At 34.6% G+C, this 16453-nt stretch overlaps 1 protein-coding gene across 1 annotated transcript in view; it reads left to right on the forward strand.

Moving 5' to 3' along the window:
* Nucleotides 1–14620: 14620 nt before the first annotated feature.
* Nucleotides 14621–16453, forward strand: part of LOC110371614 ((11Z)-hexadec-11-enoyl-CoA conjugase) — a 42786-nt gene continuing 40953 nt past the window's right edge. The window contains exon 1 of the mRNA XM_049840512.2: nt 14621–14913. The gene's annotated coding sequence lies outside the window, so the exon portion shown is untranslated. The remainder of the gene's footprint in view (nt 14914–16453) is intronic.

A 16453-nucleotide genomic window follows, 5' to 3' on the forward strand; every position in this document is an offset into this window, starting at 1 on the left:
TGTTTTACTTGATTAATTCTCAGTCATGGGACACTAGGGATTTCAGAACAAAAAGTCATCATTTTAAATAAATTGAGAATTTTTTTAAAGTAAAAAGATTTTTAAATAAAACTCATTGTAGATTTTTGAACTAGGTATTTGCATATTCAAGGCTTGAATTAATTAAAACAATGTGAAGTGACTAATAAGTATGTAATATTTTGCGGATGAGGCCCCAATTCCTTTTGGCTATCTTCAATGACCGCCATGATAAGGAAGAGGCCTGAGCCACATCTGGCTGGCCAAGTTGCTGTCATTAGGTATATGTTGGCCAGTCAAGAAGAAAACTAGTACAGTGGTAGTCACTTTTTGCACAAATTCCACAAAAAAAGGTTACAAAAACTGTGGATTGAATCATATTTGGCAGGCAGGTATAGCAAAAAACTATAAGTAATACCTACAATATTGAAAGAGATCTGCTTTCAAAAATACGTATGTACATATTGGTATCACATATGGGATGATTTATGCAAATCCTTTAGGTATAATGATTTTTAGTTGCGCAATTTTTAAAACATTTTTGATGTTCCTTTTCGAATCATATATATTTTTAAAACTTGGAATAAATCTAGAACAAACGCATACGTGATGCATCAATTTTCTATGATTATAAATAATTGTTATGTGTTTTGTTGCTAATTGTGTACATACAGGTATTTCTTAATTGTTTAAATGCGAAATATTATTCAATAATACCTTCTCGGAATATAATAATAGTCACGTGTCGCCAATTCATTTAATGGATATGTATTTATATTAAATCTTTTATATAAATAAATGTTCCTGCTGTAAAGTTAAAATACACCTTTTTTGTGTTCACAATTCGAATATAAAAGTTACGAAAAACATTTTGATATTGTTTCCGGTAAGTACTACGTAGGTTAAGAACATAAGCAATTGTGTATGTTTACAGCGAACATAATGCTACTTACAGAAATGCATCTTACATGAATACTGCTAAAAAAATTGTGGACCACCTTTTATCCCGTGGAAAATCAATTAAAGTCGAAAGCGGCTTTCAACAGCTTCTTGACTCCTTGTAATGTTACAAAAACAATGTTCTTACAATAACATCGGCCAAACGATCTCAGGGGCTCATGAAACGCCAGACATTTAACTTAAGTATTACCTCTAATCGATTCTATTTAACGAGGTTTATACTCCTACAAACACTCTTAATAATACCTTATTTTCACGAGGAGAAAGCTGCATGAATTGCACTTAGTGTTTTATACATGTGAACACTTCACTTAAGCTAATAAACCTTCGAAGATTAAGTTCCAAATATTCTGTCTGTTGATTTGCTTACTGACTGCCTTATCCCAACTATGTTGTGGTCGGCTTCCATTTTAACCAGATGCAGCGGAGTACCAGTGTTTTACAAGGAGCGACTGCCTCTCTGGCCTCCTCAACCCAGTTACCCCTGGTCAGGTTGATTTGCTGACTAGAAATAGAATTTTGACATTAGCTCCATACAAGCAATGTGTTTCTGTGTGTGTCTGTGTGTGTTCTATCTCTAGTGAATAAAACACGAGATAGATAGAATATTGAGAACGACGGTTAATGTACATATTGTGACAACTTCTACTTGAGTTCCCAACTAGGGAAGTGTAGGTATACAGCTAATTTCGTATGTTCATAAGTAATTAATGAAGTTTCAGGTGCACACGCTTCAACAAATAAATACATTTTAACTTTTTACTATAATGGCTTATTAACTCGCATACTACTCGTATAATAATAATATGTAGTTCTACCAATATTTATGCGAAAGTGTATTGGGATGTAGGTTCTACCAATATTTTAAATGCGAAAGTGTATTAGGATGTAGGCTTAATTATTTTTCATAGTAAATGGAACAAAAGTATACGCAATCATGCATTAGGTCTGAGTAAATTCTCTAATTAATATTCTTGTAATAACAATAATAAGGTAAGCTGTTGCCAAGACGAGGAAAATTTAATGACTTATTTTTTTGTGAACACCTAAACTAAAAAATGCCAGAAAAAAAAACAATTGATGCTAAAGTTAAAATATTGCTGAAATATTGAGATAAAAATATTTAAAATAATTTTTACGAATATTAAATTTTCATATACATAGATGATGATGATTTTCATTTCATATTCCTAAATGTAAATACTGACTCTATATTCGATGGTAAATAAAACAGTTTATGTACATACACATTTATATTTACCTTTTTTTGATAAAAACATTTGTAAACTTACCTAGTTTGAAAAAGCAAATAAAACAAATAAAAAGCGTGTAAAAAGCATCAAATGATTGCAGGATTCAATTAAAACAGCAGATGTACATACAAACATAATAACGAAGGAGATTGAAATTGAAATGGAATTATATTTACTTAGTTTGAAAAACCACTTCGACTGACACTCATTTTCCGTATCATAAATACCTACTTACCTAGTATTTGTAATCGTAAAGATAATTATTTCCCTGCAGTTTCTTTCAATGTGTAGATTTGTATGTCATAAAATACGCTTAATAGAGTCCAAGATTATTACAATTGTTTTTTATTTAATTGGTATTTACAGTGAACGAGTGTCAAAACTGTTACATTCACGTGTTTGCGCTAAATAAATATTATATTCTAATGTATAAATGTGAAAGTAAGACTGTCTGCTGTTACGCTTATACCGTTAAACTTTTGAATGGATTCGGTGGAAAATTATTGGGTGCAAGAGTACTTAGCTTATTCCGTACTAAACAATTCTAGGGTAACCCTTCACAGATAACTGAAATAAGGAAAGCAAGTCGTACTGTCGAAGGACGAAAGCTGTCATCACTTTGAGTTTAGGAAGAAAGGAGAAGAAAAAACCTCATTTATTTTTCTTGCTATGCAATTGTCAAGTCTTGATTGAGTAAAAACCCAACATACCTATGTTTCTTTGAATTGATAGGAATTCAAAGATAAGTATAACAAACAATCTTTGCATTCAAAGAGAAAAAAATAGAGCTTTTTGTTACATTTAAGATATTTCTCATAGCTTTGTATTTGAGTTTCAATAAGGGTGCACTACATTCTGCATATCCTTTTATCGTAAAAGATGTATTTGCCAATACTGAAATTCATGTCTAATAGAATCTCGATATGAAATCTTTTGTGAATTTTCAAAACCCGTTTGGTAAAGGCTGTGGGAATTCAAGAAAAGACAAAATCGCAGAACCTCGTATTATTTCAGTAAATAATGAATAATTATAATTAACATTTAAAATTCACAACTCAAGTTTATTAAAATAAAATTGTTATCTATATTTCAAGTAGGTATTAGGCGTATTTCCGGGGCTACAGGGTTATTTGGAAGAAAGATTTTACATTTTTTCTCTATATTTCAGTAGGTATTAGGCGTATTTCCGGGGCTACAGCGTTATTTAAAGAAGCCAATGCCCTGGACAACGAACTCGAGTTCCTAAACGAACCAAGACAGGTCATTTCCTTCTATTTAACCTACAGTACTGGGGGTTCTTTGATAGTCTTCCCAACTACAAACAAAGTGACCTAGCAGTATTCCCTGACCATTTCTGTAACCCAGACTAACAAACCGTAAAAAATACATTTGTACCACAAACAATTTTAATAACAATTATCTACCATCCTCTGATCTCACGAACACCGATGTGCGTCATAACTCTAGCTGTAAATAGAATGGTCGTTACTTAATTTAAGCTTGGAATGTTACAGTTTTTTTTCTATAACCTGCGCGGATACTCATTGACATAGATCTGATTTACAACCTCTCTGAAAACAATGTCTCGATATCGACTATCGATATAATGTAAGGTAGAGAGAAACGTTAGTGAACCTGAGTCACAGACTTTGAGAACCACAACAAAGGTTGACCCTCTATTCCAGTGGAAAAACGTTGGAAGTCCCATTTCCAATAATAACAGTGAGATTTCCAGGTTAATAATTTTATGATGGAGCTGAATTATTCATGTTCTACAAGAAATAGATTTCAATAGGTTTATACTAGGTACTCCTAGCTCCCAAATGAGTGCATTTTAGCATACTTTCACCTGATTTATCACTTGAACATAGATATAAATTGATTCTACTAATAGCATTATTTCTACATAATTCATGCCAAAACGAGAGACTTAATAAATCTTTGCATCTTGCAAATAGTTGCATATTATAAACATTTCGCTTTTAGGAACAGGTCAGAGCACAGTTAAAACAACATTACAAATAAAAAACTAATATTTTCAGTTATAATGAATTAAAAATAAATTAATGGGAGGTATCATCACTCACTATTGGTTTTTATAATCGATTTTCAAATTTGATCGCAGAAATAGCTTGGTACTATTGGTCTTATTACTAATTTATTAAATGGGGGATTAAACAGTGCTAGTAACAAATAAGTTCCGTAAAGGTTTTACAAAGTAATTTTCTACAATGGTGACTATTAAAGTTTCTAATATACGACGAAAGTCTTGCAATTTATTACAAGTACTAATACTTTAATTGATGTAGTTGGCAACAATGAAATACAGTCTCTTATAAAGCTCTCTTACCAAAGTTAAACGTAACATGCGTAATAACGATTTTTTCCCTCATTTATTAAAATATTTCTTACCAAGCTAACGAACTGAGGCTTGTTTGATAAAATATTTACTTTTAGTACGTAAATAATAAATGAAAAAGGAATTTATTTTTATAATACTATTATAAGCCGTGCCAGTCGTAACATGATAGAATTATTTTACATAGATGACAATGAATCTCACTTTTGTACGGCATAGACAATATCTTGATACATTACCTAACCTCTATTCTTCTATAACTTTGTAGGAAACACCACATATCCTGAGTATTACTTAAAAGTAATGTGCCAGGAACAAATACCACAGAGTACCTACCAGAGAAACACCGGACTGACAGAAATGGACAGTTGGCAAATATTACAAGGAACATATTTATTTGGTCAACTCCTTATGGTCCTTTGTCTGTTTGGCTTTAATCCTCCTTCCTATTTACTTTCGATTGATGCATCTTGTTTTTTTGTTGGATGTTTGTATAAGACTTATTTTCTCTGTGATCCTACAAAAGTAATACCTGTATACTCATAAAGATTTTTGCCTCACAATTCGTTTGAAAGCTTGGCGGCTTATGAACTAATTATAAAATGGAAGGGTGTTTTATACATAGTTAGGTTTTCTCACCGGATTAATGTTTGTTTTCACTTAAGTCCGGATATAAACTAGACTTAATCACTTAATCTTACATAAACCTGTCCTGCTCCAGTTTATAATCTATGCCAATTATAATTAATACTAAGTAGACTTTGTATATCTACAAATTAAAAGGATTGTCTGGTAGGTAAGTAATGAAAAACAAACTTATTTAGGTAAAAGCCATCTGTTTAATCATTCATTTACATTAATAATACGACCTGACCTCATAGGAAGATATCAGTCTGCTGGATTAAGTTTCATGAAACTGTTATTACGTAGGCACGTGTTTATTAATGCTCAAAACTCACTGTGGCCTTTTTGACTGCTTTACCATCATTTGTAAAATATGCTTGCTTAGGTATAGTAAGCCACCATATTATCTTTTATTAGAGTTCTCCAATCTTAGGTATTAAGAAATGCTAAAATGTGTAACAGGATTTACACCGATTATTCTTCTTCTTTCGTGTCGATGACATGTCTTATAGTGAGACTACCTACTTTGTCAGCCCAATGACACAGATAATATAAAATATATCTATGTAAAAGTCTATATTAGTCATTAATGTTTGAGTCAACGTAAACGTATTTTGTACAGGTCTTCTTCTTCTTTAGTCGGTCCCTCACTCGTTGAGGATCGTGACCCCATCTCCTACGCCGACTATTAGCTGTCGCCAGCGTTCTCTGTCCTGTGCCAGCCTGTATGCCTCCTGGAATGGTTTCTGCAGGGTCTTACTGAGCAAATCCGTCCATCGGGTTGGTCTGCGGCCCCGTGGTCTCTTCCCCTGTCTTTTGCCTAATAATATTGATTTTTCAATATTGTCAGGGGGTTTCCGCGCTATGTGTCCGAAATAACGCAGGTATCGCTTTAGGACTATCGTAGATAAGCGTTCTTTAACGTGCAGTAGTTTTAGGATGGATTCGTTTGTACGGAAAGCGGTCCAGGGAATTTGAAGCATTCGACGCCAGCACCACATCTCGAATGCGTTTATTCTGTCCATGTCCACAGCTTTAATTGTCCATGTTTCCGACCCATATAAAAAGATTGAAAATATCAAAGTGCGGACCAGAGATACTTTTGTTTGCCGCCGTATGTTGCTGTCTTTCCATATCTTCCTTAGCTGTGTCATAGCGCTCTTCGATATTGCGATTCTTCGTCTGATTTCTTGTTCACTGGAGGCGTTTGATGTTATAACCGAACCCAGATAGTTAAACTCTTGGACTTTTTCAAAGTTGGAAAGCGCGTTAGATAGGTCGAGTTTGCCAAACCTATCTACAACCATAACTTTGGTTTTACTGCGGTTTATTGACAGCCCTAAATCGCTACTAATATTTTCTACCCGTCGCAAAAGTTCCTCCATCTCGCCGGCTGATTCCGCTAGTAAAGTAGTGTCATCTGCATATCTCAGATTTGCTACACGAACACCGCCTATATTAACTCCGCCTTCCCATCCTTCTAAAGCTTTCCTTAGGATATATTCCCCGTATATGTTGAATAGGATAGGCGATAGGATGCAACCTTGTCTCACACCTTTCAGTAACCTTTCAGTACCTTTGTACAGGTAATATACCTTTATTTTTCACCAATCCGCTTAATTTTTTACCTTTTGAAACTCGGTGACTACAAAGCTTTTGTTCATACAGTGCTTTGACTGAATATTAAAATATGAGTATACACTGAATTCAGCTAACAATGCCTTTCGAAGAGATTTCTACAAGAGGTATTCTGTCGAGCAGAAACGACGTTTGTACGACTTTCAGTTAGTACCCATAAGCAAATTGATCATCATCATCATCATCTAAGCCATAGGAAGTCCACTGCTGAACATAGGCCTTAGATCTCCACATATACCTGTTGGAGGCGACCTGTATCCAGCGTCTTCTGGCGACTTTTATAAGGTCGTCTGTCCACCTTGTTGGTGGTCTCCACTCCAGCACTTTTCGACCCCATCGGTAAATTCATATCAATGTCGAATTTCGACATTATATAACTTATTTATACTATTTCCCACTGCATACTATTTTGTCCTACTACTTTCACATAAGCTGTTTCCCGCGGCTTAGCCCGCATCTCCTGGGAAACTTTTTCCTGTACCCGGATAATGTGCTTATGTTACTCCCAGACCAGCTGTTATGTTAGTCCAGCTATCCAACAGAATTTTTAAAATAGGTTCTCGGACCCTTGAGGTAAAACTTTAGTACCTATAAACTCAAAATGTTTGCTCTTTTTTATATTGGTATAGATTACGTTCAACAGTAGATAGCAACAGGCTGACATGAAGATAATAGAAGGTAAAACTGGGTATAACCGCTAAATATTTGAGAAATTAATTTAATAATTGAGCGCCTGGCGGTAATAAACGAGTAGCTAAACCTATTTGTTTCTTAGCGTACGATAGTAACAACAAACTGACAGGCGCTGTCTGCCAAGAACAATGTTACGGTGCTCTCATATTGAATACTAATCTAATTGTAAACATCTTTATAATACTAAATCAAATCAAGTCAATCAAAAAGCAACAAATTAAGTAACTTTCATCATGTTAGCTAATATCTATGTAGCTCCTTAAAATATCATAAGATTTCATTTAATCATCACAGTAATATAACATTGTAATATATGGCGAAAGTTTGTGAGTGTATCTTTTTTGCTTTTTTGTTACTTAGTTACTCGCTGAATGGATTTCGATGAAAGTTGGCAATAATATAGCTTGCAAATACACCACAGAATATGATATAGGGCAGTTTTATGTGGGTGCGAGAAGTAGCTAGTTCTGTTTTTCTGTAATCCTTATAATAATTATTATTCAATTTATTTCTTTGTATCAGGCATCTAAGGCCCATGTAAAATACTATAACATGGAAGCATATGCTAATACATATTTGTATAAGCAAAGCCGTACATTATAGTAGTATTAGTTTTATGCTGACATCGACGCGCAGCGAAATAAATAAAAACGTGTAATACAGTAATCGAGCAGTAGTTGCATTTCGTTGGTTCTATTGGGCATTTTTTCCGGCCCTTTTCGCCGCGGGTCGATCATTTTTATCATTATTAATTGTGTAATTGAGTGTAAGTGAACAGACAATATAAGACTGTATCATTTCTATCAGTTTATCATTTTTAAATGTACCTTACCCGTACAATATTTTACATAAACGACGTTTATAAATAATAATAAAATACATAGATATAGAACGCATCCGTTATTCAATCTGGTTTGTCAACAAAATCAACAATGTTTTCATTCCACAGGTTTATTTTTACGTAACGTAAAATGCCTAACAATTTATTTGCGCTAACATGATATTATGTAGATATATTGCTAGTGTTAGCTAACAGGCACCAATGGCAATTTTGAATATTGCTGAGAGAATAAATTTAATAAAACCCGCTGAAAATTTTATGTTATATTTAGCTTATGGTTGGCAGTAAAAAATGTTCCTTTTAAGTGCTGTGAAAACTATTTCCCACAAACGGATAAAATAAGCCTTCTTCGATTGAAAGGCTGTCTAACAATTAGACTCATCAGCTTTGTATAATTAAGAACAGATAATCCCACGTTCGTTAATTACTCCTTTACGTTCTATCTGTAACTCCCAGATCTGTAATTCCCTTTTATCTGATACCTAATGAATTAAGGAAACTGGTAGATTAAAACCTGAGAAGAAACGAAGGAGAACAGTACGGAAATTTACTCCGATGCCGATGCGTAGTAGTATGTAGTCAGAAGCCAGTAAGTCTGACACCAGTCTAAGCCAGGGGTATTGGGATGCCCGGGTAACTGGGTTGAAGGGGTCAGATAGGGCAGTCGCTCCATGTAAAGCACTGGTACTCAGCTATATCCGATTAGACTGGAAGCCGATCCCAACATAGTAGGGAAAAAGGCTCGGAGGAAGACTTGAAACCAACGAAATTGTAGCTAGCTTTCCATAACCTACGATGTTTATTGCCTACACTTTGGCGTCTATCAATCTGTAGCGTTATTGCGTATTCCGTCTTGCAATGAAACTTCGCCAGGCAATCAACAGTTGCTGAAGTTTGCAAACTGACTTGTGGCCTTCCAACTATTCAATGTTTATTGCACATGGTATTCTCGGTTAATTAAGATGTACGTTTGGGAATTCATAGATACTTAAAAAAAAAACAAAAGAAGTACGTGAAACCCATCTTGGCAATCGAGTTGTAAGAACTAGCCTCTTTTTACAAAGGACATGGATGCCGACTTCTGTGTTCGGGCAGCTAAAAGGGCTTATTAAATAAAGTCACACAATACAATTTTCGAAGAATATTGTTGATATTGATCGTAAAAAAAAGATGGTCTTCACCGAGAGTAATTCAAAAGAGAGACAGAAACATCTTAGACTTTTAATACAACTGGTTTCAGATATACATATACATATTAAACAAAAAACTTGTTCAACGAGCTTCGATTACCTATAACTTCCAAGAGAGACCTAGAAGTTTAAATTAACCAAAATCTTCTGACAAAGGGAACGCACACAAGGGACCAAGGAGCTCTTAGCTATCGCAAAGGACTTAGGAGAACTGCTCTACTCACAACTTGTTTAGCAATACTTGGAACCTAAAGTATCTGTTGACTTACCGATATTATCAGAAGTGAATAGGTTAAAAGTCAACATATATATCCTTTCATATTGATTTCATAAGAATTTCGCTTTAAAAATACGATTGCTAAGTCACTTCCAATACGCTCCGGTTTTTTTACGTTTGTATACTACTTAATATGGTGTTGATTTGCATTTGTGCCATACTTCAGGAGGAGGACATAAAATACGTAAATAATCCATTGGAATTACAGTAGACGGGAAATAGCTAATATGCACTGCTTTTTTTGTCATTGTAATGTCGTAGTATTTCAGAGTAATCCAATTTCATGAATGAAATTTATGAATAATCGTTGCATACGCAACGATTACACTGCTATACAGTCATTTCGCGGAAGGCATACTTGAAGTAGATTTTGTATAAGACGAGTGTGCTGATAACGGGAAAAATACCAGAATGGTCAAATTGACTCCAGTTTTTGAGATAAACGCTTCTAACATTTTCCATAAAATGCTTCAATAAATGGGCCAAAAGATGTATTCAAAATTTATTTTTATTGTTTACCTTTACAAAAATACACAAAAATAATAATAGTTTGGGGTACCTTTAACTAGAATAAATAAATGAAGATCATGAAAAACTTTTCCTTTGGGATTTTCTCTTATTTACTTTGTTTTGAAAGGAAAAATGCACTTTAACACAAAACAACCGATTTATAACTGATAACTTCAGGGTCTGATAGCTATAAAGTTAAGTTGTTGCAAATAAATCCCTGAAAAAATAACAAACGTAAGTGAAAACAAATCAATGAACTACAATGTTTGTAGGGTAGTTTGAAATTTTCAATTATTTCTTAGTTCCGTTTATCTCAATAACCAGAGTGAATCAAAAATAAATAAGCATGCAGCGTGAAGGTCTAATATGAGTACCTATTAACAAAAACCATTAACAAAATTCCTGCCGCAGATTTTTTTATTTTTTTTTGTATAGCAGTGATTCATAAATTTCATTTAATAAAATGCTTTGTGTGAGGGCGCAGCACGGTTTTAAGGCCAGTAACACACGCGCCAAGTTTAAATATGGCTAGATGACATTGACGGAATTCCAAAAAAAAAAATAATTAAAAAAATTACGTACCAATTTTTTTGTTGATTTGGGTCGAGAATCATCAGCATAATTACGTCCTTGAATATGGCACGGATGCAAATCAACAGCTTGTATAATATGTAGCTGAAGATTTTCTTTGTTACTGGACTAATTTGAAATACTCTTTTTATATTGGTGGACAAAATAGTTTCCACCGGATGCTGGTGAAGCCTCTGTAGGTAATACTTATTATTCCATATTTAAGAAGACACATGAACATCTCATATAATTGAACAAGTTTGGCAGTCGCTACGGATAGTCAGAAACCAGAGTCTGAAAACCGGTCTTAACAAGCGGTATCGAGTTACCCAGGTCACTGAGCTGAGAAAGTTAGATAGATAGTCGCTGCATGTAAAACACTAGCACTCAGCTGCATCCAAATAAGACTGGAAGCCGACCAAAACATAATTTGGGAAAAGGCTAGGCGCATGATGACTTAAAGGAAATTAACAGAACTATTCGTCAGTCCTCGGGAGCTATATAAAATGAAGTTTTCGACATAAACAAATAATGGTTTCCACGACCTTCCTAATAACTTTCGTCTAAAATTCACGGAAAAAGCCGTAACAATACCATCAATAAAGTTTATGATATAGTCATTAGTTTCATAGTTTCGGATTACTCATGCCGTAGGTAAATAACGAACGTGTGTTACTTTTATTGTATGGTTATCCTTGAACCAATGAGTATAATGCACGTGGGAAAGGGTAAAGTAAATATTGGTTATCCTTTCCTTATTATTTTAATGTTAGAAATGGCAAATTACTATCTGTCGCGTTTCCACGACAAAACTATGACACCGATTGAAATGTATGGTAAGCAGATAGTCTGGAGCCTGAGAAGACATTGGCTTTTTATTCCGGTGTAGAAAGCAGTTCCCTTACACGGGTAGAATTGAGGGAAACAGATAGTCTTCTCTTCTGTTTATAAGTACAAATATAGCGCTACACGTGTATACGGTGTAAACCTATAGCTTAAAGTACATCCGACGCGAATCACATAATAAATAGAAAAACATACGGGGATTTATGCGTAAAAGGCACGGAAGGATCAACCTTTCTTCCTTGAATCACGTTCCTTCTTGAGTCCTTTGCTTTTCATAGTCATGTTAACCCTCAAAATAATCTGTTCACCTATCAAACGGTTCTCACAGTGGTAACCGCATTTTAGTATGCCTGATTCAACACATTTCCTTTATCGATGAATAAGAAAGTCATAAAAAACTTGTTTTATATCCCGACAATATGTTGGGGTCAAATAGATAAATGTGCCTATTAAAAATACTCGCATTCCCAAACTGTTTGAACTTTGTAAACAATTGGAACGATTTGGTTTAGCCTGGATTACTTCCAGTAATTTTTATGCAAAAATTCCAACAGTACCTAATCCCCATATCCTGTCCCCAAGTCTTTTTTTTTTTTTTTTTTTATTAGCCTGTGCTGTCCCACTGCTGGGCAAAGTCTTAATAAATCATTTTCTTGTATTGTAATTTTTTTGTAAAAATTAATGTTCGGGTTGTCGACCCTAAACACCCTAACAAATATTTTCCTTCTAAGCTTAGGTATTATTTTCAATTTTTTTTTAAAAGGTTGTCCTCCATAGTATTACAAAAGTTTATCCTCCCCAGTATACTATTTCATTTCAATATGATATAATATAATTTAAAACTTGGTAATTTAGTAAATACTTAGAAAGGAGTTGCTTAGAAAACATATTTTTGTTCTACCCACATTTCACAAAGATTATAAGAAGATATCCTTTATTTTACCTTATTTTCCTCAAAGCGATGTCAAAAACATTTTTGAATAAAAATAAATGTTTACTCATTTTCACTTTTCCCTGAGTGACGGAATCTTGCTCGAAAGATTACAAAATCATCAGCTGTGAAATCAAAAATGTTCAATTCAACGCCTCCTGCATTGGGTTGCCATAAATAAGGAAGACAATTTTTAGACAGTGACAGCCAGTAAATAACTAGGTACAAAAAAACATTTCAAAAATTACACATATTTGTCATCAGTCTATTTTAAAATAAATTCACGGTCTAAGACTTCTAATAATACAATAATAATGTTTGTTTAATTATGCATCTAACTTCTGCCTACATTCGTTTATTATTCACCAGAACGCCGGGACGAAGGAACGACACAGAATCATTTCTTAAAACAATATAAGCATTTATGACATAAGAAATTGACTCCAACTTAACCACATATTGTCCAAGATGCAGACATAATAGTTAAGCAATCGGTGTGTATCACATATGACTCAAGGTACAGGGAAGTTATTAAGGACAAAAAAAAGCAAATTGTCTCGGCTTAGGCTTGTTCACAAACAACTTTAGGAAAGTAGGATACGTAACCTTCTGATCTATCTCAGATTACTATGAACTGGCAGGTAAATAACAATATTTATTTATATCAGTATCACAGTACACTGATTTGTACACAAATGATTATTTTTCCAAGAACGCATTTATATCGTTCTTACACCAATTTTCGTTCTGCAAACGAACATATCAATTGAATCCGAAAACTGAATATAAGAATGAGTTTTTCGTAGAAAGTAAAATACTCGGAAAATATGTATGAGTGCTATTTGTAATTCATATAAGTTTGATCCGTAATTTCTTAACAACTGTATAAGAAGTATGTTTCTAGTATTCAATGTCCAAAGGGAAAAACAAGACCTATCTATCCGCCCGTCAGTCACCAAGGATAGACAGTTATTCACAGATGAACACAACAAAAACAAAAAGAACTGAAAAATAGACTAAAATATATATTTTATATATTTCAGTCGTAATAGGTACCTGTGCTCAGAATTTTGTTGCTGACCGCATGAGTACGAATTCTGTCTTTCGTAAGAGGAAGCCTAAAGATCATTCATTCAAGACATGACCATGAGACACGATTTTCTGATTCAATGACAAGGACAAAATGTTGTATAACGATTGATTAAAAAAACAAAACAACATACATTAGGCACATCAAAGTTGATAAATAGACTACAGTATGATAGGGCGCCAATGGATTTAAATATTCAGCTCAGCGAGAGCTTTCAAAACATTAATGCAAAGCTACGTTCTTCATATGCGATTTGTCGCTCATAAACGTCAAATTCGCGCCGCGTATAGACGGCGATCCACACCAAATATAAAGTGTGTCAAACACGTGCGAGGAAAATTACATAGCGCAAGTAGTGGTGAGCTAGCGAGCGATGAGCTAGCGAGCGACAGCCGGCAAGAGAGCGTCGCGCGTGGGTCGCGCCCCGCTGCCGCCACGATGACGCATCGCGCCGACACTGACGCAACTGACACCAGCTAAAACTACATGTCCCACAATAAAATAATTACTCCACAATTACATAGAAACGAAAAATACATTAATAAATCGAGCGAATTCCCCGAACGTGCTATATTGGTCTGATACCAATAACAGCGTGAAAAGTCAATAACTACACTTTGGCGATAAAATACAGCATTAACACAAACATAAAATAAATTAGAACGACAATACAATGAGTTTGTCATGCACAATAGAAATCCTTCATACGGTTTGAGTTACATTAGCATACGTAACCAGCACAACGAAAATATCTCGAGAATTGTCGTCGGAATGATCGTCCGTGTGCAGTGGAGTAGTGCAGTGTTTGGACGGCCCAGACCCCATCCCATCCGTGGTGCTAAGCCACCAGTCCACCATAGAACGCCGCGCGCGCCGCCTGTATCGCACCACCACACCACGTGCCTATTGCCATACAATTGTGCGCCGATTGTGAAAACGTGAATTAACCTAGCTTTTCGTCGCGCGAAAATCGCCAAGGTCGCTCTAGATTGCACACTTGTAATTTTTAGACAATATCTACTGGTGGTACTGAATCGCTCCAGGGACTTTTGGCTTCGATGCAGTTTTCTGTTCATAGTGAATGTAAATAATCGCAGCGACGCCGCTTTTCAGGTAGTGTGTCAAGGTCATTATGCGTAGGTTTGTTTAAGTTAGTTTTAAGCTTATCTACATTTGTCATTTTTCTTTATTTGCTCAACATTTTGCCGCCAATAAGTAATATTATCATAGAAAAAAAAGCTAACCTATAATGAGCCGAATTTTGTAACCAACATCGTTTAAAATGCCGTTGCGTTTTAGTTGCGGTTCGATTCCTAGTTATAAAAGCGATATTATCTATAGATATCAAAGTTGCGCTTTAATTGGTCGTTGCTATCGGGAGATTATATAGCTTTTATCAGACGTGTGTTATGTATGTGTGGTTTCCACATGAATAGAACTTTGTATCGCAATAAGTTAAGAATCGTTAATGTTAGTCGTTCGTTAACCGCCTTTGGTAAACAGACCCTGTTTGTTTGGTGGAATGTTTCACGTTGTGATTTATTCCAGTTAGTATTACAAATTAATTAGCTTATCTACATGAGTAATGTTTCGTCGAAATCACCAAAAGTGTGGCTTTTAATAGGGACGTGTGGGTATTATGAAATGTTTGTTACAAACCCATTATGAGATAGGAACTTGTTTTGCTTTAGATAAACATTATAACAAAAAAACACACAAGACCCTAAACGGTAGTATGGAATTGAGTACCGAGGGTACACAAAACATTCACACAATACATATTCGTAGGTAATCCTCGAGTATGACGGCATAGTATGTAATAGTTATCTGATACAAGCCTCAAACACGACCAGTTTAACTAACGGCTGTTCGTAGGGCGTGACGCGTCCCAGGGCCATCGGATTCGTTAGAATTTACGCATAAGCATAGTTATTTGATAAGCTTTCTCTTTTCTGTCGCAACGCTCAGTTAACAGATTCTTGTGGGCGATACACTAGAAACTTGTTACTCTTACAAAACTATTCGATCTTTGGATTCTTGATGCGTTTTTTTTTTTGTTCGGTTATTCGGTTCGCTGTGCCAAGAATATTTTGTTTTTGAAGAAGATCATTGAACGTTTTAGATTTATTGTAGAATAGAATTTATATACCTATGTAGTAGATTTCTCATATAGAGGAACTTGATTATTTGGACGAAGAGGGCTTTCTTTAGAATTATCAATTAACACTTTTGAATTGAACTTCCTACTCAGTCAAAAATATATATTTGTCTGTTGATCTTCTGGCTAATGATCACTGAGTGATTAATCAAAAATAAACACATTGACATAATTAGTCACCTCAATTACTAGAAAATAAAAGTAGTGACCATACCATATGGAACTAACAATGCTAGTCATTGTATATAAAGCATACACATTAGAGTAATTGGTTATGCTAATGACATTTTCATATTATTGTACAGATTATAATCGGGTAAATTAGAACATGTGTTTAATCAATTAAAATCACAAATCATTCAAATTATTATCCCATGTACTACGTATTGTAATTGTACGGTAAGTAATCTTAAACTTTGCATAAATTACCGCTCAAATGTTGGACACAACAACAGTTTAGTAGCGTTTACCTTCTTCTCAATAAAACTAGCCTGT

This window comes from Helicoverpa armigera, chromosome 13, assembly GCF_030705265.1.
Source record: "Helicoverpa armigera isolate CAAS_96S chromosome 13, ASM3070526v1, whole genome shotgun sequence".
NCBI classification, from domain to species: domain Eukaryota; kingdom Metazoa; phylum Arthropoda; class Insecta; order Lepidoptera; family Noctuidae; genus Helicoverpa; species Helicoverpa armigera.